Genomic DNA, 26,480 nt, shown 5'->3' with positions numbered 1-26,480 from the left:
TAGGAGCCATAGTTGTGTCCCCAAATGAAGTGGACATCCTACAGAAGGGCCTCACTGAGACAGATGCCTGTTGTTAGAGCCATGGCCTCAAGCTCAATGCCAAAAAGAGCAGTGTCATCTCCTTTGTTAAAAACTCTGTACCCATGAACTACCACATAAGGCGGCAGTCTACTTAACACCGAATTTCTGATAAGGGACCTGGGGACCCAGGTGGACAGTAGTCTCTTCTTTGATAATCACATTGCCACAGTAGTCAGGAAATTCTTCTATGTCACACACCTCATCACAAAAGGGTTCTTATCTAGGAAAAACGAGGTCATTGTTCCCCTCTACTTGACACTCATTAGACCTATCATAGAGTACAATGCCCCTTTTGGAATGTACCTCACAAGACATCTGCAGCAGCTGGAAAGGCCACAGAAGTATCTCACAAAGAGGATGACCGTCTCAAAAAAACTCCAGCTTTACTCCATAGCATATTGCCTACTTACAGGTGATCTCTGCCTAACATATAAAGCTATGTCAAACCCAGAGCTGTTGGACATGCTACACCTAAAGAAATCCCAATCCCTCTGAGCTACATGCTCTAGGGACCTAAACCTTGTCACCACAACAAACAGGACGTGCTGGAGAGATAGATTCCTGTCCCAGAGACTTCCCATACTCTGGAACAAGCTACCCATCTATGTCAAGCAAAGTTCCTCATTGGCAATCTTCAAGAAAAATCTTGATAAGTGGATGGGAAATAAGAAATACACCCCAGGGATCACTTCTGTGGCTCTGCTCAACAGGGGCACAGGAAAATTACTTTCTTGGGTGGAGTAAGCCAGGGAACCTTGTTGCTAGGCTTACTTAGGCCCTTGGGCTGATAGCTTAGTACCTACCGATGAACCTATGAACCTAAATGTTCCTGGAGAGAAATACAGATGAGTGAAGTTAAACTTATGCTAGGAATATAAAATCTTATGAAATAATAATTGACATATAGCTGTAATCGAACACATGGTACAATGCAAAAACATCAGTCAATAGGCAGGGGAATTATCTCAATGCAATACATAGAACTTCTAATTCATTGCATCTGGCAGCCTAAAAACTGTTAGAGTAACTGTTTCAAAGTAGTGCCCTTACTCTACCTTTAGTCTGCATACACATAGTGCATGGTATTTAAGCACATTTGCATGAAACTAACTGAACTGTTGTGGCTAAAGCTAAATTCTTCATCTTTTGCCACAGGCAGTTAAACAGCATTCACCATCACTCATACTTTGTGGCATAGTATGCCAACCTGCACAAATGCTGAAGAGAAAAAGTGAAGGCTTTTCAGTGGACTATATCTGGTTATGTGTGTTATATGTGATTCTTTTTTTTTACCAGATTAAACATATAAAAAAGAGGTTGATATGGTAGTGGGGAAAAAGAGGTTAGGACACAAGGGAAGAAATATAGTAATTTGCAGGAGGGTGGTGATAGTGCACCATAGCTATCTACTTCTTCGGAACATAAATATAGACTTGTACAAAGAATTTCATGACTTTCAAGACTTACTACCTCAGGGATGAGTGACGACAGCAGATTAATGGTGTACATCCAGTTGCACCAATTCAAGTTTATCAGGATGACACATAGGCAAAGTATAGAGCTGTGTATGGAATGCAACTGTTTTGTGAAACAGGTGCCCATTTGTTTTGCTTTGTTTGTTTGGATAGAGAGGAATGTTGGGAAAGGTGCTTAGGAATAACATGGTCAGATAAGTAGAGTAGGTTAGATAGCAGGGGCAGACATACATGATATACAAGACAAACAGGGATGATGATAGAAACAAATGATCGGGGGGGCACTGTGATTGAGAATAAGTAGGGGACCATGGAGGCACACCCACATCCAGCTTTAAAACAGTGAGAATCTAGCCTTTACCCTCAAAACTGTCATTGATGCCTCCTGTGTCAGTTGACTGGGTCAATGCTGGACATGGCATCAGTTTGGCTGCATGATGCAGGACCTTTTCAACTTTTCCAATTTGGGTACTGATGCCCTCCAGCAGACCTGTCAGCTTCTGATGGGTGACAAAATCAATACCTACACTACCACTGCTCCCGAACAGTACCATTGCACCAGCAGCCAGGGCAGAGCTAGATGAGGCAGGTGGTGCAGGAAGGGCAGGAGTTGTGGAAGCAGTGCTGACATGTTGTGACCCAGATGCAGTCCATGTCTGTGCGGCCTGTGGTGGTGCCTCCACAGACACCTGTGGAAGCATGGTGAGCAGAACTCCAGTGGTCAGTCTATATCCTAGTGTTGATGGTCATTTTGTTTTCAGCAGCAATGTATATAAAATATATATATATAATAATAATAATTTATATATATATATATATATATATATATGTGTGTGTGTGTGTGTGTGTGTGTGTGTGTGTGTGTGTGTGTGTGTGTGTGTGTGTAACAATATTCTATCTAATGTCATACACTCTTTTTGTTTTTTTGTTTTTTTGTTCTTTAAGTGATAGAGGAGAATGAAAGGGGTGGAGATATCCCTTTACAGACTGAAATAGCTGAGATACCTTGGATAGGCAATCTGCAAGCTGACACACTCCTTAATGTATGCCTTCCTTTGAAGCCCAGCTTGAGAAGGTGTATACTGAATCATTGCCTATAATTGGTTGTATAAAAGATTGTGAATAACAATGAATGAATTAGATCTTATGAAGGGTATTGCAGATGCCCCAAAGTACTCAACTATTTTACTTTTGTTGTGATGGACTTTTAACTTTTTATTAAAGTATTACATTTTATACTTCACTCCATGGTGGTTGTGCTACTTTGTATTTGTTGTTGGCTATTTTTGGTACAGCACTTACTCTTAGTAGCCATAGTCCTATTTTTGTTTGTTGTTTTATACTTATTTAGTGAAAGGCTGCACATGCCAGAAGGTATCGACATCAATAATACTGAGTTGGATTATTGACCTAGTTTGAATAAGAAATCCATTACTAATACTTTAATGTCACAAATCTTCTACTGCACCTGAATCTTGGCAATGTAAATGGAATAATACAGGAAGATAGTCTGGATATGGAAAGCTTCATGGTGGCCTACAGGGAGTTTGAGAACCTGCTCTACAACTAAATAAGCTACAGTGGCAATGCCTTCACATTTAGGCATGCCTCTATCACAAGGTAATTCCAAGAAGCTTATGGGTACTATTAATGCCAACTTATGACAATGTGGAACCTGAGCTATTAAAGAAGTGGCAGCAGCTTAATTTAGAAACAAGTTTTAATTATATTAAGTTGCTATTAGAACATTTTGAACCTATAGAACAAGATTTAATGGTTGTGGTGGAAGTGAAACAAAAGGAAATAGAAAATAAATTTATGGATGAAGTTTTTGTTGCCAAACTTGATGAATTATGTTCTAATATTTCAGCATTTGATGCAAGGCTGGAATGTGTTAAAGCTAGGAAATTAGCAAGAGACTTTTCAGGTTTTAAGAATGGTAGGATTTTTGCCTGGCCTAGAAGTGATACTATTAAGAGAACAAATGACAATGCTGCCATCAAAAACAATTTAATTAATATAATGACAGATGCTGATTCCTTGTTGGACCTAACATGAATATGAATAATAAGATTGCCACCACTGAGAAACGAGGACAACCGTCAGCAACTCAACATATAGATACCAACCAGGTATGTGAGACCAAAGCATACCTGTATCCCTCCCTCATTTTTTCCAGCACTGCCCCTGCCTATGCAACATTCAATGACATGCAGGGGAACAGATCACAGAGCAGAGGCAGGAAGTGGAGGAAGTTATCTGTACAGTGTTAAGTGATATACGATCCATGACTAATGAGCATTTTTTAGTTGTGGATCTAAGTCAACATGAACTTACTGAATCGCAAGTTTCCTTACTTGGAAAAGGTCTTACATTTGCATGCACTGTCCCATCTAATTTAGTGAAATATTAATCAACTTAAAGTTGTTTTGTAGGAATGCTATGCTTAAGAATATGTAATGCCAAAAGTGACAGCTAAGAAATATTAAGAAGACCTAGTGCGTTTTTACCTCAAAAATAATTCCACCTTAGATACCTTTTCAAAGGATTGTGAAGCAGATATCGCAAAGAAACTAAATGAATCTAGGCATCGCTTTCAGAATTTAACATATCAGGAAAGGACAACACTAAAATAATTATAGTACAATGATAATATTGTTGTGCACCCAGCTGATAAAGGGGTGCCATTGTTTTATTAGATCAATCTGTGTATAATAACAAAATGATAGATATGTCGAGCTATATAAACACCTATAGAATAATTAATAGCTTACAAGTTAATCGAATGTCTAGGGCCATAAATGACACTCTATATGATCTTTATGTGTCAAAAACTGGATCAAGCTTTATATGAATTCCTTATTGTTACTTATCCTGTGATTTCAAACATCAAGGTGCTTCCTAAAATACATAAGGACTGTATAAATCCTCTACTCCCATAGTTGTTGGACAAGGATAGGCAACAGAACCCCTCTTCTTATACTTCACACAACAGTTAAAGGATATAGTGTTCACTGAACAACAAAATAAAAAATAAAAATAAAAAAAACAGAGAAAGTGGAAAATCACCAGCTGCAGAAGCATAAAATCCAAAATTGTTTAATACTCTAGCACCTCGGCTAGCAAGCCTTTCACAGAGTTAACATCACAGTAGCACACGCTACACTTAAATAACAAATATCACATAATTAATCAATTAACTAAAACAATTAAACACAAACTAATAATTAACAGTTAGTGCAAAAAAACCTTCTCCTCCAGTTCTTTGTTTAAATCTTGTGTCACCAAAATGCCAAACTTTAAAATACAGATGGCTTCTCTATATAACAGTTTATTTTTAAGTGCATCATCCTTAATCAGAACTTGTTCTAAAATACATGTTTTTAAACTGGTACAAGACCCAAAGTGTACTGCATGAAAATGTGATGCCACAGTGCTATCCATATTTTGATTCTTAATATCTCTAACATGCTCTTGTATTCTGATTTTAAATATTATTTTGGTTTCTCCTATATAGACGAAACCACAAGGGCATGAGAGACAATAAACCACTCCCTTAGACACACAGGAGAAAATAGCTCTAGGCTGAAAAAATGCCACTTATTTTATCAAAAGTCCTGACCACATGAATACAGATAGAACATTTACCACAGGGAAATGTACCAGACATTTGTAAAGGAATAGTTAAAATTTCAGTAGGCACAGAGAGCAAATTATGAACAACCATGTCTTTTATATTTCTGGCTCTCCTATAAGAGACAGTAAAGGAGTCAGGTAAATTCTTAATCCCAGACTTCCCCTTATGTAAGAATGGCCAATAATATCTTAATATTTTTACTAACTCAACACTATAAATATTATAAGTAATGACAAAATATATCTTTGTATCATTAGTATTCCCTGCATGACTCCTATATGTATTCACAAACTTCATATCATCTGGAACATTAACCACACTAGTGGTATCCCTTCTCAAGCACAACAATTTATTCAAAGAATTAATAATTAATTCATTACTATATCCCCTTTGTTTAAAGGCTATACAAGAATGCAAAATATCTTCCATGAGAGACTGAATGTTATTACACAGCCTATTTATTCTGAGTAACTCATTATAAGGCAAAGCCTTTAAAATATGGGGAGAGTCAGCTGTAAAATGAATACCATCATCAAATGTTTTGTGAATCTTTGTAATAATCATATTATCAACAATATTTAGTTCCAAATCTAAAAAAAAAAAAAAAACAACAGAAATGCCTTTTTGTACACCATCAAATTGTAAGTCAAAATGGTTTTCCTAAAGAGAAGCTACAAAAAAGTCCATTAGCCATGTACCACCCTTATATAAAAAAATTAAGTCAACAATAAATCTGTTATAAAGAACAACATACTTATTAAAAACTCTAACTTATAAAGAAACTCTTACTCAGATAACCCCATTACCAAATAAGCATACATGGGTTCAAAAGATACACCCATTGCTGTACCTTGCATCTGTTGATAGATGCAGTTGTTATATTCAAAAAAGTTATGGGTTAAACTAAAATATATCAGTTCTATAACAAAAGTACTGACCGGGTCAGTGCCTAGGAAAAACCTAAGAGCATCAAGTCCCACCTGATGTGTAATACTTGTATAAAGGCTCCTGATATCAAGAACCAGCCAGAAAAAAAACCTTCATGACAAGTGATGGACTCAATATTTTTTAGAAAATGAAAAGAATCTCTTATATAAGAGTCTAAACCAACAACATACCTAAATAAATAAGTATGAAGAAATAGACCCATATTATGTAACAAATAATTCTCAGCTGACACAATTGGTCATCCAGGAGGGGGAAAAATTTCTTGTGGATTTTTGGCAGGCAGTAAAATTTTACCAAACAATTGCCTTCCACTTTAAATTTAACTTTCACATCTTGCTTGGAAAAGTAGCCAAGTCTATAACTGTTATGTAACAAGTCTTTAAAGCTACCTAAACTGCATAATATTCAGGTTCATGAGCCACACGATATACACTACTGGCAGAAAGATGATCCATACACATGCTAAAATAGTGCATATAGTGCAACACAACTATTTTTTGACCTTTGTCTGAGGAAGTGATAACAATATCCCTCCTAGTAGTAAGACATTGCAGTGCACTCCATTCAGCCTTAGTCAAATTATAACATACTTTAGCTTTTTCTTTTGTAAAAAATATTCAGACTAACCTCAATAGCATAATTTACCATAGATGAAAATTCTTGGATGGTATTATTAACGAAAGGGTGGGATAAAATTACTATTATGAGGTACTTTAGAAGCATCTAAAAGATAGTAGGCATTAATGTCATCATATGAATCCATTGATGAATTACAAGAAAAACATCACATTCCCCATCATCTCCATCTTTGTCAATGGAGGGGGCATCCTCAGACACAATCTGACTATTTTCAAAATAATTCAACAACTGTAACTTCCTAGAAAGCTTAAACAATTCAATTTTACAGACATATAATCATGGCAGAGGTGTGGGAATAAATTTTAACCCACTCTGTAATGCTGATAATTCTCTACAAGATAAAGGGTTACCTGTAAGGTTTGCAATCAGGTTGACACCACTGGTAACACTGGTGGATTTTACTATATTACAAAGATTACTATAATCAATATCTTCTTTTCTTACTGTTAAAGTGCTGTCCCTCCATGTTGTTCTGGAAATAGCCCCGTTTTTGATTATTATTGTTGGTTCCTGGTCTGCTGTAACTCCAAAAGTTCTCCTGCATATAATTGGGCTGTTGGGGCAGTGGAAGGGGAGGAAAAGCCCCAGTTTCATTATCAGATTCCCCAGCACTACTGTTGACTTCAGAAGAGGCAAAATAAACATTTACTTGCCATTTCCGCTTAGCAGAAGCGGCTCCAGAGCCCACATATGTGTTTTGTGTAACTGTCTTCTTGAAAATGTTCCCCAAGCTGTAATCTTGGAGGTCCCTTTCTTATTTATGAATCTTCATTTTAATGATGTCACCGGAATTCTCCTCAAGTGAAGCATTCATTGAGCAGACGAACTGCTCAAAACGAGCTGTACCTATTTTTTTCTGCACTAACGGTTAATTATTAGTTTTTGTTTAATCATTTTAGTTAATTGATTAATGGTGTTATATTTGTTATTTCTTGTGCTACTGTGATGTTAACTCTTTGAAAGGCTTGCTAGCAGAGGCACTGGAGTATTAAATGATTTTGGATTTTATGCTTCTGCAGCTGGTGTTTTTTGCTTTCTTGTGTTTTTAAAGATATAATGGTGTTGCTGGCTCCAGCTGTTGTGAAAGACACTAAACACTTTTTAGATACACTGTTTAAATATGCAAGTCCAACAATTAATTTTGTGTCCTATTTTATGGTTACCATGGGTATTAACAGCTTATTCACTGTGATTCCTAATTCCTAATAACAGCCATTAAAAACTTCCTGTGTGAAAATAGTGGATATGCCAATGATAAAATAGATGTGATATGTCTGTTATTCAGTATAGTGCTTGACAATAATGTTTTTATGTATGAGAATAAGATATATTGGCAGAAATGGGGGGTTGCAATGGGCTATCCCTGGTGCAAACATCTATGTCAACCTGGTATTGGCTCACTGGGAGGCCAATTATGTACTTAATAATGTTTTTCTTTCACATATAAAATACTACAAAAAGACTACAAAAGGTTTGTTGATGATGTCTATGTCTTGTGGCAAGACAAGTCACAAGGTTGAACAGCTCAAGGACTTTATTGACTACTTAGAGATCCCTACAGATTTTCTAAGATTTTCTATGCAATATTCTGATACTAAGATCAATTTCCTTGATGTGTCTATATTTGATACAAAAATGTCAATAATACTACTTTGTATCATAAATAGTACAAAAGAAGCAACATATTGGTTCACAGCAGTATGCACCCTCAACATATGTTTAATAATATATTGAAAGGGCAGAAGCTAAGCAGCTCTAAATTACATACAAGGAAAGAAGATCATGTCAGCCAATGAGGTTATGGGACAGCAGTTTATACAAAGAGGATATAAAAGGAAAGAAGTTAACAAATATATGCAAGAAACTAAAATGTTACGCAAGGCAAGCCATTATTTTCAGATAAGACTGAAGCTGCTATCCCACCTGAGGTAAATAATGAAAATAATTCAGAAGGCGTAAGAGTAGTCCTTACTTATTCTGTTGATATATGTTATGCATGTCATGCCGTAAAAAATAATTGGAAGATTTTTAATCAGTGATGCTACCATAAAGACGTTTGCGGGAAAAACTCCAGCCTTCTGTTTTAAGAATAATAAGAATCTTAAATGCTTGTTATGTCAAGCATCACAAAATAACGGTTTAATTCACTGTAATAGAGCAAGTACCTACCCCTTCAGCTATTGCACTAGTTGCAAATACATCTCCACAGGACAAGATTTGGCTCTGGAAAGTGATATAAGTTACATACGTATGCTGACTGTAAGACAAAGAATGTGGTTTATATTGCCTGCTGTCTACAATGTGAATGCTTTTATATAGGCAAGACAAATAGACAGTTTAAAGAAAGGATTTCTAAACATGTTAGTGATATTTGCCTGCAAGATACAAAAAGTCAGTTGGTGCAGCATATTCTATCTAACGCCATACACTCTTTCTGTTTTTTGTTTCTTCAGGTGATATGGTGGTGCAGCGGTTTGTGTTGCCACCTCACAGCAAGAGGTTCTCCAGCTTGATTATTAGCTGGGGTGCCTTCTGTGCGGAGTCTGCATGTTCTCCCTGTGGTCGCGTGGGTTTCCTCCGGGTGCTCCAGTTTCCTCCCACATCCCAAAGACATGCTGTAGGTGGATTGGACACTCTAAATTGGCCCTAGGTGTGAGTGTGTGTGCCTTCTGTGGAAGGTTGGGTGCCGGGCTGGCAACTTGACACTGTAAAACTCCACTGCCAGTCATGAGTGGACAGGTGATCTGCTGTGGTGACCCCTAACTGGGAAAAAGCCAAAAGAAGAAGAAGAAAGAAGAGGTGGTATGGCAGAATGAAAGGGGTGGAGATATCACTTTATAGACTGAACTTGCTGCGATGCATGAGATATGCAATCTGCAAGCTGACACACCCTTAGGACTTAGTGCATGTCTTCCTTTGAAGCTCAGTTTAAGTCGTAGACCGAATTGCTGCCTATGATTTTTCTGAATTCTTTAAAATGATTCTCACTAACAATGAGTGAATTAGATCTGATAAATGGTATTACATATACTAGAAAGTGTTCATCTTTTTTACTTTTATTGTGAGGGACTTTTAACTTTTTATTAAAGTATTGCACTTTTATGCTTCACGCTGTGGTAGTTGTGCTACTTTGTATTCATTGTTTTTATATATATATATATATATATATATATATATATATATATATATATATATATTTATATAAGAGAGAGAGGGAGAGAAGAAACTTAGACACAGATGGAGAAAGAGGTGTGGAATGTGGTTTGGAGTCCAGCAGACAGTAACGATTTGTACGAGATGTGTCTTACTCTGCAACTGTACAGGCAATTTTTTTCTGTTTCTTCTTTCATTTGCTTTTTGATTCGTATCTCCATTTGTTATATCTAGCAACATCTGGGTCTGTTATTCTATGATCACCTGTTATTGCATGACCATCTGCACATGACAGGTACCCCTTCTGTATTCTTATTAATGCCCAAAAGGTAGACATATGTGTAACTGAAAATTATTTGATTTCATTCCATTAGCATACTTTAATTTTTAATATACATTTCACCTAACATCGGTTTCATCATTGTTTATTCTATATATTTTTTTGTGTTGCTTACTTTCTATAATAGGTGATCCTGTTAGTGGCACTGTGGAACTCCTGCTGCCTGATATCAGAATAATGGTAGACTTTGATGATGATGATGATGATGATAATGGGAGTAAAGAAGAGGCACAGTCTGGGTCACAGAGGGTCAGTCAGAAATTGAGGTTGTGCCTGCAACATCGCCTGCCCCTATGTTAGACACAGTCAGTATGCCTATGCACACCAATGACACACAGCCTTCAGACATTGGACAGGTTGAGACTGACACAGCTAATCAAGGTAGTCCCTCGGGTTCAATAAACTTCGTGCAGGAATAGTGCTATTCCTGCATGGAGTGAACTGTGTCTGTTTACCCTTAGCTTTAACAGCAGCCTATTGCATATTCATGAAGGCACGCTGCTGCTAAGGCTAAAAGGATACAAATACTACTGAGTGCAGGGGGCATGTTTAAGTAGTGCACGCATATCTAACATGCCCCCTGCACTCAGAAAGAGCCATACGGCACTTTTTAAAAATATTTCAGTGTCTACAGACACTGAAATCAAATAAAACAGTAAAACAGTGTCTGCAAACACTGAAATAGATAGGGAGCAGGAAATCAATGCGGGGGGTGTGTGGCAGGTTCTGTCACACACACCCTGCATTGTCAAAATGCTATATGGCAATGCCAATAATTCAATAGTAAAGCATGTTTCTAAATTTCCTGACCACCATTTTTTGTTCATGGGCATTGATTTGGACAGTGAAGATCCCCAGGGTGAATCATGGACATTTTTATTAGACTATAAAGAACTTCTTTGGCAAATTAAATTAAATGCATACACCACCTAGAATGTGTCTGTGAGTAATATATTGAATCTTAAGTCCTTAGAAGTATAACTTTTTTTAATTCTTCAATATCATTAATATGGATTTTTTTTAGTTTTTTATATAATGTGTAGTGTTTTGTGGTTTTAACTGAATTCTGATTAATCAGTGGTTACCGATTGGATGTCTTTTAACATGTGATGATTTTGAAAGAGTTTTTAAAGGTAATGTTGTAGATGTGTTTTTGATAACCGTAGTACTCTTATATATGTATATATGTATATATAAATACAAATATATATATATATATATATATATATATATATATATATATATATATATATATATATATATATATAGATATATATATCAAACCAACCCCTGACTGCAAGACATCTCCAAAAAGCCTGACAAAGTGGGGGGATAAAGGGCAAACAATAGTGACATTTTTGAAATATGGCTATTATACAGGTAAAAGTCTGGTAGAGTAGCATGGTTTGATTTAATATATAATTCCTGATAGATTCCAGGTCTGAAACACAAATGAATGTCATCATTTACTCGTGTCAATGCTCACATCATCCCAGTGATTTGTCAGAAACCCACAACTGTTATGTGGAACAGACCAAACATATGAGCCACACATTTGGACAGTGGAGAAGTATGAATGCAGTCATGTAACAGAAGACAAAAAAACAGAGAGAACTGCCAACCATCTCACCCAGCACCTTCTGAACTACAGTAAGACCAACACAACACTAACCCAAATCAGCTCTGGGGAATTACCCATGTTTTTCCAAATATATTATGCACTACAGGGATGGAACTATAGGGAAAAACAGATACTGGTGTTAAAATGTCCACCCACAACCATTTGCACTGCAGTCACAGCAACATACCAGTACCCCAAATGAATTCTAGAGTAGAATGACTGTTTGAACAAACATATCCTGATTGCCAGTTACACTACACTACACTGACATATACTGCCCCAACACACAGTCTACTGGGAATCCTGAGGTGTTACAGGATATTTCTCAGTCTCCTCCTGCAAACATATACACCTAATAGACCACCACAAACTGAAGCAGCATGCACAGTCAGATAGAAAAGGATTTATGGCACTCACATCTGCTACTTTCCCTACTCAGCCCAACAAACATTTACACACAACACTGCTACACAATCTTGGCAGTCTGTTAACAATGGCCAGACATATATAACTCTCAACTGTACAGATTTCAACAGAATGTCCAGGGTGTGGGACCATATTTACATCCACTGCCGCATACCACTTCCTGGAGTCTGCTAAGTCACTGAGATGATATCAGTAGTTTGTTTGTGTCTTTCGGCTTTTCCCGGTTAGGGGTCGCCACAGTGGAACTCCGGTCCGCTAATGATTGGTAGTTGATTTTTACATACAGAGTTACCAGCCCTGATGCAAAACCTTCAATGAAGGTACGCCCATTCATGCATGTCTCCACGCAGAAAACGCTCTAGCTGAGAATCGAACCAGACAGCGTCTTACTGTGAGGTGACAATGCTACTGCAGCACCACCACAGCAAGATGATATAAGTAGTGCAGTCACTAAATAATTATGTACCATACCTCTGAACCCTTACTGCAAGACATCTGGATAAAGCATGACATACTTGGGGGACAGGGGGCCAAAAAGAGGGACGTATCTCACATAATGGTGTTACAAAGTGAAACAGTTGCTGGTGCTACAGGATTTGTTGTAACATAATGTCCCTGAAGGATATGATGTCTAAAACACTAATGGATGTCAACATTTACTGACTACAATCCTCACATTATCCTTCTGATTTCTCAAAAACAGAAATTGTCTGAGGAACAGACCAAACATAACAGGCAAATCTCTGGGCAGTCTGTGGACATCTGGACAGTTGAGAGGTATGTCAGAGACATATCACTGTCAGACGTCAAGTGACACAGAAAATGCATGTCCAGATAAACCCTGTAAATCTTGCAATCCTCTATGTATATAACAGCAATACTTACAATTTGTACCCAGTTCTGGAGCTTTGTCACCATGCTGTTGAGCTGTCTCCACATGTCTTGTCCTGAGAAGTATTTCCACCTACTGTCTGTGAAGCTGTAGCCCCGCACCTCCATAATGTCCTCCACACAGGCAAGGAAAAGGGAAAGACTCCCATGAAGGACTTAGTTATAGCACTGTGTTGTTATGGCATTGGTTAATGGAAAGTCAACACAGCTGCTCAGTGTGGAAGTAGCAACTGGGAGACATCAATTGGTGCACAGGCCATCACCTATATATGAGCATTACCTACAAAAGGCAAGTTGCTGCCTATGCAACACAGGTCTGAACCCATCTACACAAAGACAGACTGTGACTATACAAACCTAACAATTTGTATTATTATGAGGAAACTCTTCAGCACTATAACAGGTATGTCAGTCATGTTAGCTTGTAATGGAATGCAGAAGGGGGGCTGCAATAATGTCAAATAGGAAGTTAAACACTAGGTTACAACAAGACCTGCTGGACTCACATGCTGCTGTCCAGCACCTATGGCCATTCCTGCTTGTCCTATCTGCATTGACATGGATCACATCTCTGGTCCCTAAGTCACCCCAGCAAAGGTAAGCTGATGTATGACTACTATTGAGTCTCTGTTATCCAATACTGGGTGTGATACTGCTAGGCCAGTTACCTGGTATGTTGCAAATATTCATATGTCATCTGTGAATGCTACCATGATACATATGCTTGTCTTTCAAATGTAAGAGACTTATATAGGGTATGTACATAATACACAACAAGCGCAAAAGGGTGTGTTGAACTGTATGTTATATACTGGGCCCATACCTGACAACTGTCCAGAGTTTTGCAGACTTGTAGTCAATGCCTCATACAGTTATGTACTGTTGGGCACATCACTGGCAACCCATTAAGGACTGAAGTCATAACATAATAGCATACATTTGATTGTCAGACGTCATATCCTGTGGAGTAGACCTGTGAATGTGACACTGTCTTTGCTGGCAACTAAGGGTGTTTCAGCTAGATTCATAAAGTGACACTATTTTCTGGCCTTTGCTCACCAGTGATGTGTGCCTTTGTGCAGATGTCTTGCTCTAACAGGAGCTAGGTGTCTTAGCATGAAATCCATTTCAATGTAAGCATACCTTGTCCTGTAGGATGCCAACATTTGTGCAGTCACTGACACCTGCTTTGTAGCCGTGGAGAGCACACAAACCTTGCTAGGTTACTCATCCCATAATACATTTAGACACCGATTGGAGGGCTGCAAATACACATACACACCTCCAGGCTGGCCAAACAGTATGATGCATCGGGGACAACCCAACTGCAGTTAACAGATGACAAAACACCTACTCAGATCATAGCTAGCTGCACGCCTCCAACCATGACTATGAACACCCACCACACCTATTACGACTTGCTGGAATCTGTCAGGATTCAATCATCTACCCATCTCCTGGGTGACTTGAACTACCCGTCCATAGTATGCATGCCCTATGCCACCTGAACATGAATGCACAGAGATTCCTCAGCTTTGTCAATGACAATGCAGTGGATTAGCCGGTCAACACTCCTACGACAGGTGAAAATATCCTGTACCTGGTCCTAACCAACATGAGTAGCCACTGTAGCATTCCTACAGTGTCATCCCTGCTTGGTAAGATCTGACCACATAGCCATCACTGTTCAGTTCTCCATTTCCCCTGCCCCCCCTTGTCAGGGTCAAACAAAATTAACTTTACACAAATTACTATAAATCTCCTCAGAGCAGGTAGAAGTAGCTTTACGACCAACGTCCCATCAGTTGGAACTAGCAGTATTGTCCTGGCCCACACCAAAACACTATGTGGGCACCTACATAGCTGTACAGACTCAGCAGTACCTGACAGGACACCATCATCTACCTCAAGGTAGGGTAAACGTCCGTGGTGGGGAGCAGCAGTACACAAATACCATAATAGTTGGAAATAATTGCTGGACAGGGCTCAGAAGGAAAAAGTGCTTTATTGGAAGCACTGTCACCGTGGTCTGCACAAGCAAATAAGGTCACAGGTGAATTACCCTAAGGCTATCTTTGAGTGCAAATTGGACACATCCACCAAAGCCAATCACTAGGCCATCACACATGTGTCTGCAATCTCAGAGACAATACACAAATCTGCTGTGTAGTGGTGGTCAATAACACTACATACACATACAGCATAGATATAGGAAACCAGCTGCAGACAGGTGAAGTGTAAACATCACCTCCATGTCCCCCATCAGTACACAAGTGCATGCACAGCACCTACCCCCTCCCCTCATCATCAGAAAGCAGGTCCATAATGCCCTCTCAAAGGCAACACACAGAAGTCTCCATAGGCCTGATACCATCCCTGGCTGCATCCTACATGAACACAGACATGAGCTCTTAGATCCATTATGCACTGTAGCCAACCAAAGCCTGAGCACCGATGACATCCCATCTGCACAGAGGACAGCCACTGTCATCCCTATACACAAAGATGGAGCAATATACTGACCAAGCCAATCATATGCACATCAGCCTAACTAGCCTGCTCTGCAAGGGCATGGAAGGCAATATCAAGGACATTATGAAGAGGGGCATTGTCAACATCAAAATGCCTGAGCCTAAACAGTGTGGTATTATCAAAGAGAGATCAGGCCTGCTAAACCTGGTCGACCTCTCTGATGTGGTCAACAAACACAAGAACAAGAGGATGGTGAACAATGCCTACCTTCATCTAGCCCAATTTTCTCACAATACTCCCGAGGCAGCCAGGATACATACGCCTACACAACTAGGCATCAACCTGTATGTTAACAGAAGGGAAGCTAACTGGCCCAATGATAGTACCCACTCAGTCAAGGTAGTGGAACCCACCTCTAGTAGTAGAGTCTTCAAAAGCGGTGTACCCCAAGGATCGGCCTGGGGGCCTCTACTGTTTGAGATATATGTATCTGAGGTACAGGACAAAATCAGTGGTCTGTGGTTAACCAGGTGTACAGATGCTTGCAAGCTGGCCACTGTCTTACATTCCCCTACTGATGTGAGCATCCCCAAATAGGGGTTCACCCAATTAATGATTGGTGCAAGAAGCATTTCTGCAAACTGAATGCCAAGAGAGGCATCATTCTCCATGCTGTGGCAGATGTCATCTGCACTAATTATGACAGTAATAATGTACTGAGCATGCAAGCAGATGTGAGGCGACTTTTGCACCAAGGTCGGTAGCAACCTGACAGTTTCCCACCTTGTGGGCACCATTGTACAGAAGGCTGTCTACATGGCCCACCTCATAAATATGGGTATGTCATCCATTAACCAGGAGGCCACAACATCCCTGTACTCCACCCATATCAGATGCATTACCAAGTACAATGGATCCTTTGGCATGTACCTTGCCAAGCAAATGCAGCAGTTGCAGAGGTTCCTAACTAGGAAAATCCAGCATCTGTAACACATATCCAATACAAGTTCATAGGTTCATAGGTAGGTACTAGGCTATTGGCCCTAGGGCCTATATAAGCCTAGCAAAACAGTACCCTGGCTTTTGTCATCCAAGAAAATTATTTTCCTGTGCCCCTGTGAAGCTGAGCCACCAAAGTGATCACTGGGGTGAATTTCCTATCTCCCATCCAATCATCAAGATTTTTCTTGAAAGTGCTAATGAGGAGCTTTGTTTGATATGGATAGGTAGTTTGTTCCAGAGTTTGAGAAGTCTCTGGAACAGGAATCTATCCCTCCAGCATGTACTGTTTATTGTGGCGACAAGGTTTAAGTCCCTAGAGCATGTAGCTTGGAGGGATTGGGATTTCTTTAAGTGGAGCATGTCCAACAGCTCTGGGTTTGACATAGCTTTGTATGTTAGGCAGAGATTGCTTCTGAGTAGGCGATATGTGACAGAGTAAAGCTGGAGTTTTTTTGAGACAGTCTGCGTAGGGCATCTGTTTGAGGCCAGTAATCCTCTTTGTGAGGTATTTCTGCAGCCTTTCCATTTGTTGTAGATGTCTTGTGAGGTCCATACCAAAAGGGGCATTGAACTCTATAATGGGTCTAATGAGTGATGAGTAAAGGGGAACAATGACCTCTTTTTTCCTGGATGAAAAACCTTTTGTGATGAGGTGTGCCATGTTGAAGGATTTCCTGAATACTGTGGCATTGTGATTATCAAAGGAGAGACTACTGTCCACCTGTGTCCCAAGGTCTCCTATCACACTTTTGGTGTTAGGTAGACTACCACCTATGTAGTAGTTCATGGGTACAGAGTTTTTACCAAAAGGGATGACAATGCACTTTTTGGCATTGAAATTTAGGCCATGGCTTTGACACCAGGCATCTATCTCAGTGAGGCCTTTTTGTAGGATGTACACATCATTAGAAGTTTTAATTATGGCTCCTAGTTTTCAGTCATCTGCGAACTTTGTTAGCCAAAGACCTTCTGTGTTAGCCTGTACTCAGAAAAGTAAATACCAAACAGTAGAGGACCTAGGACTGAAACCTGTGGTACTTCACTTGTCACTGGTCTGAAGTTGGATTTAGAGTCTGCTACTTTCACAGTGCGGGTTCTGTCAGTGAGCCAGTTGGCAACCCATCTTGTGACATAGGGATTTATACCGAGTTTAGTGACTTTATCTATAATTCTAGAGTGCGGGATGGTGTCAAAAGCCTTGGCAAGATCTAGATAGGGTGTGCGAACCACGTTACCCTCATCTATGGCTTTGGTGACCACCTCAAAGAAGTCTATCAGGTTTAGGAGACATGACTTGCCTTTTACAAACCCGAACTGGGTAGGGTCCAGAGTTTGGTGATTACCAATGTCATTGTTTATAAGTTCCATGATGATACGTTCCATAGCCTTACAGACCAGGCTCATCAGGCTAATGGGAAGGTAGTTCTCGGGGTCCATGGTGGCTCCCCCTTTGTGGAATGGGTAACCGTTGCTGTGTGCCATTCAATGGGCACACAGCCTGAGGTGAGGCTATGATTGAACATGGTACTTAGGTGGGGTGCCTGTTCATTCTGTAGTTCATGTAGAATGCAGCCTGTGATGTTGTCAGGTCACATGAATGCTGTGTTCTTGGCTTTGGAAAGTGTGTTTTTTACTTGTGGAGCTGTGATTACAGGAACTTTGCATTCTTCCAGTATAGAGATTGGCCCTTTAGGGGGTGAGAGAGGGGTAAAGTTAGCACTGAAACTATCTGCCAGGATGTTGGCAATATCAGTTGGTTCTGTATATTTAGTGCCATTGTGCTGTAACTCAGAGCAGATCTGAGTGTTACCATTGAGATTCTTGACATAGCTATGGAATGCTTTGTGGTTGTCTTTAGAATCAGTGGTGATTTTGTTTTCATAAATAGCTTTGGAGGATTTTATGAGGGATCTCAGCTTTTTACTGAGGCTGACCACAGTGTTCCTCCAATCATGGGATTTTACTCTTTTTGCAACAGCTTCTTTCTTCTGTTGTAGAGTTTGTTTATGGCAGGGGACCACCAGATTGGCTTTCTTTTTTTGGAGGATAGCATCTTGGTTCTGTTAGGGATTGCATGATTCATGCACTCATGTAAATGCTTATAAAGTGCATTTGTATAGGATTAAGCAGTCATACCTCTATTGTCTGTCAGCATGGGTGTCGTGAAGTTTGCCACTTCTGTCTTAAGAAGAGTGAAGTTAGCTTTGGAGAAATTTTTTACAGTGATTTCCCTAATGGCGGGTGGGGGTGGGATGTGGATGTCTAGGGTGATTAGCTTGTGGTCGGATATGACCAATAAGGAATTGACCTGTGGTGTGGAACACTGGTTGCCCATGGTGGTAATGACCAGGTCTAGGATATTGCTGCCTCTGGTGGGGGTGTGGATAAGTTAATCCAAGGTGTTGGAATTTATGAATTCCAGAAAATGTTGAGCACAAGAGTTGGTACATGAGTAGTTTTCCCAGTTAATAGTGGGGTAGTTGAAATTGCCCATTATTAGGGTGTTAGGTTGTACCCTAATAGTTTCCAGTGTATCAAGAAATGAGGAGTGGGAATCCTGGGATATGGTGGGTAATCTGTAGCAAGCTAAAATTTGGATTGCGGCCTTGCCAAGAGTTAGTTGCACTTGGATAATCTCAGATGCATTATGCTGAGCAACTAGCCTGGAGGTGTGAATATCCTTAATGAATATGGACACACCTCCACCTTTAGTGTTTCTGTCCAGGTTAGATGGCCGAAAGGTGTGGTATGAATTATAGCCTGGTAATGCAGAGGCGCTCTCTGTATCCTTGAACCAGGTCTTTGTCACTGCACAGATGTCAATGTTCTCCATTTTAAGGAGTGCCTCGAGTGAGTACATTTTGAGGTTTAGACTTCTAATATTAAGTAGTATTACCCACATATTTTGCTTGCTTGTACCTGTTACGGTGGTGAATTTGTCATTTGAACCTTGACTAAAAAAGGCACTATAGGGGTTGCAAGAGCCTTAGCCAGTATCGGGAATCCCAAGGGTGACAGGTGCAGGCCATCTCTGGCAAAGCATTGTGGTTTGTTGATCATGTCATCCCAGGCAGACAGATACTGGATCCCCTTGGAATGACACCAGAAGCTTAACCAATTGCTGAAGTCAATCATTTTGTCCTTGTACTGTGGTATCATTCTGGGTGATGGCAGGATGTTATTCAGGGCTAGGGTCATACCTGCCTGGGGTACAAGATCGGACAGCTCCTCCATGCCTCTTTTCATGTACTCCAGGGAGGTACATCTCAGATCATTCACACCAACATGGACAATGACAGACTTATATTTGTACTTGTTGTGGAGTGACCTGAGGGCATGCGTTATGTGGCGGATCCTGGCACCTGACAGGCAGCTGACAGTAACTTTCTCCTTGTTTAGCCTGGTGAGTGGAACATCAGTGTGCCTGACTATAGAGTCACCTATGAATAGATTGATGGGTACGTTGTCATGCCTTTTGTGCTGTGGTTGAGTGCACACTGAGTTTGTGGGCTATGTGTCATTTGGGTAGTGTTGGGGGGTGGAGGTTGCTTGTGTTTCTGCTTTGGAGGTCCCTGTTGCTTGGGTAGATTTTTATTGAGAGCATCCGTGAATGTAGGTGTGTGTTTGTGTTTCTATGTGTGTGTTTTGGTGGTGTAGGTTTTGAGGGACTATATGATGAGTGTGGTGCAAGTGTTTACCTTCTCCTCTTGACTGTCTAGTCCAGTCTTGGGTGAAGAGAGCTTTGCTTCCAGTTTGGCTATATAAGTGCAGTGCATCTCTCACAGGTTGTAGTGTTGGGTGGTAGGAGGAGAGGGTTGTCTCTGTACATCAGGCAATTGCTGCATTGCCCCAAGATGCCCAGACTCATCAGGTAGACAGGAGAAAACACCAGGAGCTGACCCTTAGACATGCACGGTAGGCTAATAGCCCTGTCCCTGTACTCAGTCTCATATAGACTGATCATAGGTGACCTGTGTCTGGCATACAACGCTATTTCCAAACCAGCCTTGATGGCATTTGTGCATATATGTAAGACAAACCCCATTCACGCATCATGCACACAAGGCCTGCACCTGGTCTGTGACATGTATAGTACTTTTTGTCAGGATAGTGTAATTTCCCAGATAATACACTGTCTGCAAAATATATTCCCTCCCCATGTCTAGCAGAATACGTGTATTGCCTCCTGAAGAATAAGCTGGTTGACTGCATAGGGAATGGATGGGGCACCCCTGAGATCCCATGTGTGTCCCAGCTGGACAGTGGAAACAGGTGCTGGCTTGGAAGGGACATGGTTGAAAGTCTGGGCCAGGCATATAAGGGCATCAGGGCCAATAGCCTGGTATCATCTTATGAGTCTATGCACCTAGTACTTTACATGTTTCCTGTATGTATTGCAAACTGTCCTGCAATGTTGTCTGAAATGAATCCCTGTGAGTCTGAACTGTGTAGGCACTATAGTGATAGTGTATAGTCTTGTCCCTTCATCAGTTATCATCACATATCTTTACACCTTGTCATTGTGTGTGGTCTGCATAGCAGTAAGTCAGCTCTTAAAGTACATGCATATGCACTTGGTGACACTGTATACATCTCTCCAATAGCCTTGGTCTTGGTCACAATTACCATTCTGCTACTTGGCCCATCACACAGTAGGATTTGTCACCCTTTGTTGTGGACCTTAGAGTAGCAGTGAAAGAGATGGATTGCAGCAGGCATAAGTACCATAAGGTCTACCATGAAGGGCCCATAGGTATCACAGCTGTGCCAGACTGTACCAGGAGTGTGTGTGTGTGTGTGTGTGTGTGTGTGTGTGTGTGTGTGTGTGTGTGTGTGTGTGTGTGTGTGTGTGTGTGTGTGTGTGTGTGTGTGTGTATCAGCAAGCATAATATGGCAGGGTATTAATTTACATCTGTTGTCTTCCCATCGCAGGTGAACACAGGGGTTGGTGTCCCTCCCCCTCACAACCTGATGTCAGTGTCTTAGTGGACTCCCATGATGATGGTGAACATAATGAGGCACAGGCAGGGTTGTTGGTGCCTGAATCCGTGCCATTGTTTGGTATCCCACTTTCACCCACCATGTCCCCACACATACCCAGTCCCCAGCAGCCATGGATAATAGACAGGTTAAAGGAGATGGCATGGAATGGGTCTATATTACGTGATCGAATGGTCAAATATTTGAACACACAATAGTCGACCCATAATAATCGAACTGCCACAATGTTGAACGGAAAATAAAAAAAGAAAAACCAACCCAAACAAACCATTTAAATGCTCTATGCATTGGGGTAAGACCCCCTGCACCCCCACACCCCCGCTACTTAGATACACCAACTCTGAGATCGCACTACAGTGCAGACAATGGTAAACTTCTATTTCCGCACTGTACGGAGCTCTCCATTGAACCGTTCGACATTGTGGCAGTTTGATTACTATGAGTCAACTATTACATGTTCGAATATTTGACCATTCGATCACGTAATATAGACCCACATGGAACAAGCTAGTGTGTTGAGTATGGTGAGTGTAAGTGTAGACACCAGCCATAGGTAGAAAGCAGGTGAGGTCACACACAGGCAGATGGACAGGGGTGCTCGACAGATGACTGCTGCTCATCAAGCCCCTGTCACAAGTGCCACAGCAGGTGTCACCAGTCACATGTTACAGTCTGTCATGGAGGTACAGGCAGATACTAACTGCAACACCAGACAGATGCTCAGGGTCATGAATGCAGCACTCCTTGCCATGCATGATAACCTCCATGGCATTTGTGATGCCATACGTCATCTTGCCGATGTCAAGGATAGACAGTGGGGTGAGACATTGTCACTGCTCAGTCATGCAATATCTATACTTGGGCATGTGGTGGGAGTAGGGCATCAGCCAGATGGATGTAGGTCAGCAACATGATCAGATGTGAGCCCACATGCCCATGCACATTCACAGTCCTGTAGTGGCAGTACTATCAGCACTAGCAAATGGATGGTGCTGTCCACACCACACCACAGCAGACCATAGGTATGTTGTCCTGGCCAGTCCCATCAGGGATGCAGATCCAGCAGACAGCAGTCACCATCAGGGAGTAGTACTGCATTTTTCCTTGGGCCTGGCAGTGCCAGTGATACTCCTGGCAGAACCAGTTACAGCATTCCTGCTGGGAGATGGTGAACTGTATATCCTGCCATGTATGGTCCACAGCTGTTCAACATAGCCCTGTGTCAGGCATTCACATTGCTTGATGGTGTGCAGACAAAAACTCACACATCCCTATCACAGGCCACTCACCACCAGACATGCACAGCTCCTCTGCATGGCCTAGTTGAACATCACACACACACACACACACACACACACACACACACACACACACACACACACACACACACACACACACACACACACACACACACACACGTTAGCCAGATTTGGGAATGCCACACCTGCCTATCTAGTTATTTGTACTATTCTGTTACATAGTTATTGCACATGTCAGAGAGCTTATAGGGCTGGGGCTGTGCAAAGGTACTTCTAAAGGGAATGATATCATCAGGACTGCTAAAGTAGGACACTGTGAAGTGTACTGTGTGGGAATGGCCTAAAACTGCTTCACCTGTAAACACACACACACTCTCACTTATATTTGTTGGGACTGAGTTTAGAACCACTACCTATCTAGTTATTTGCACTATAGCATTACACAGTTATCACATGTGCTACAGAGCTTATAGAGCTGACAGGTGTCCGATGGTACTTGTAATTTTGTAATGTGAATGACAGCAGCAGATCTTGGGAAGTGTACTGAGTGGGAAGAGCGTCCTAATACTTAGACCTACAGGCACACACCCACACACACCCACACACACCCACTCACACACACACACACACACACACACACACACACACACACACACACACACACACACACACACACACACACACACACACACACACACACACACCCACACACACACACACACACACACACACACACACACACACACACACACACAGAGGCAGGAGGTGATGTGATACTATAAACCCCACCTCAATACTATTACACAATAGAGCTCACCTTCATGCTGGCAAGTGTGACTGGTTACTATCAGTATGCCATTGTCCACAGCAGGACATCACTCTATGCCATTCGGGGTATTCATGTGTGTGACTCACTCTGTGTGTGTCCCCCTGTATTTCACTCTCTATCACTGCCTGTCTCTCTGTTCCCCACATGTATGTGTGTGTATGATTGACATATTGTTATCTATTGCCCATATATATGTTTGTGTATACATGCAACATATGCAGATATATCACATATGGGCCACCTACAGTTAGCTGAGGGTAATCCTGTCTGATTATTGTGTATAGGGACAGATAAGGTGTATATAGCTGTCTGTATGCAAAGACATATATATATATATATACAATACATTTATGTACTGTGATGTGGGTTTCAACACAGCCTGTGATTATAAGTGTAGTGTGACCTTCCATAGTGAGAGTGGGACTCCATTCCAGAGATAGGTGTACTCTGGCCCAGGGTTATGTCTGCTACATTCATACCTCTCAAAAGTAAACAGAACTTTCCTAGAGGTACTGGGTTTGTTTAACCAGACATTTTCTGACATATCTGAAGTCTGACATAGCAATGTATTGTGTCATTACCTAGTGGCAGATATCCTCAGATCATCACAGTGCTTTACCAGAGGAATACAAGATGTATAATGCACAGACCAATATTATGAGTCTGACTGTATACATTCTTGACCAAAAAGGTCAGCTGAGAGGTGTGGCTACAACCGGTTGAATGATGAAGCTGTGTAAACAGTCCAGCAACTTGGTGATATACTGGCTGGGGATCTCCTGCTTGTGTGGTATTCTTCTTATCTGAAAAGTCATATCCTGGTGTAGCCATACCTCTCAACTGTACATTTTGTTGGCAGCTTATCCAGGTGTTTGTTTAGAAGTTTTGTCCAGTCTACATAAACTTGTGTTTCTATGGCAAGTTAGTTGCATATAACTAAAGACTGACATTACAAAATAATGACAGACATTAGTGTTTTAGACTTCATAACCTTCAAACAATTCCTGATAATGCAAAACCCTTTATCCTACTAAATTTCTCAGTATGTAAGGGCAATATTTACAAGTGCCTGTCATTGTGCCTTTGTCCCACTTTTATTTATGATCTTGTCCAGATGTCTTGCTGTCAGAGGTTGAGAGGTATGGGTGAGGGTACAGAGTGCATTCTACTGTACAGAAATGTCCATTATATGTGTAGTACATTCACATAGCACTGTGACTTCCAGATATGTCAGTGCCAGAGCAGTACAGAGTAATGTGGTAAACCATTGACAAATAATTGCGTATAGGTTGATAGGTTGCTATGACATTAGTAGGGTGTCAGCCCTGAAGCCCTTATAACCCATGCAGATGAGAGTGTAGCACACAGAGCCCCTGTCCAGCAGGGACACAAGTGGGATCACAGGTCTGTATTTTATGTTTCCCATGCAGTTATACAGGGAGCACATCACTAGGGGTATTGAGGCACTTGGCTTGCTGTTGACAGGGAATGTACTCCACAGATGGGGAGTGTGTGGTACACATATCTGTCACACCAACAAGCTGTACTGATATAACAGCCAAGGTTGATGTTGCACCTACAGATTGATGAAGTAGGCCTTGAGTTCCAGATGTGCAAAAGTTCCATCAAGGCAGGGTCTGAATTGCTTTGTATTCCAGACAGAGGTCACCATACCTCCCAACCATACAGAATTACTCAGTTTTTACCGAGTTTTGGGGTCCAAATAATGGGGTCCCATGATTCCCGAGTGGCACCCCTCCATTTCTGACTTTTTGCAGCCTTTTTTATTTTTTATTTATTTTTCCACTGTTTGAGCTGACATCATCATGTGTGCGATGACGTCAGCTCTATCAGGGATACCAGCCTGTCGGACTTGAGCTCAAGGGCTCAGTGTGCACACATTTCCGGCTGACATTTGAATGGATGTGTGCAGCAGGAAACATTTTATTCAAATAGCTTTAGTCCATGGAAAGTAATGGAGTTTATTCAAATGGAGCTTTCAAATACCATTAGTCTGGATATGAGCGTTGTTTTGGGGAGTAATGGAGCTTTTATTCAAATAGTGTTAATCCAGATGCGTTTTGGGGAGTGGTTTTTATTCAAATGGAGCTGGAGCAGTTACTGCAGAGTGAATGGGGAGTGATTCTTATTCAAATTGAGCCAGACGAACGGAAAGGATTCAACTACAGAGCAAACTGAAGTAGGAAACATTTTATCGTGTGTGTGTGTGTGTGTGTATGAGTGTGTGTGTGTGTGTGTGTGTGTGTGTGTGTGTGTGTGTGTGTGTGTGTGCGTGTGTGCGTGTGTGTGTGTGTGTGTGTGTGTGTGTGTGTGTGTGTGTGTGTGTGTGTGTGTGTGTGTGTGTGTGTGTGTGAAATAGGACATGATCTTTGGCACCTTGGCTTGTCCATTTCTCAGTGTCTGTTATTGGTGTTACTGATAGAAATCTAGCTAAAGAGCTCCCAGAAATCTTAACTGTTTCTTTTACTGTATGCTTCCCCATGGATATTTTTCCATCTGCTTAAGATGAGTGGTGGTGAGGCTAACTTGAACTAAAACATCAACATATTTTAAATACTCCTGTTTAAATGATGAAAATATTGACTAAAATTAAAAAATTGTTTATTCTGTCCAAATGTGCAAATTTTCTTTCTCAGCGAGGTGCACTGCTTCTTTAATTGCCCAGAATGTTAAGTTAATTAGCTG

This window comes from Protopterus annectens, chromosome 2.part1 (assembly GCF_019279795.1).
Source record: "Protopterus annectens isolate FY-2018-M chromosome 2.part1, PAN1.0, whole genome shotgun sequence".
Lineage (NCBI taxonomy): Eukaryota > Metazoa > Chordata > Ceratodontiformes > Protopteridae > Protopterus > Protopterus annectens.
Note: the sequence above shows the minus strand (reverse complement) of the source record.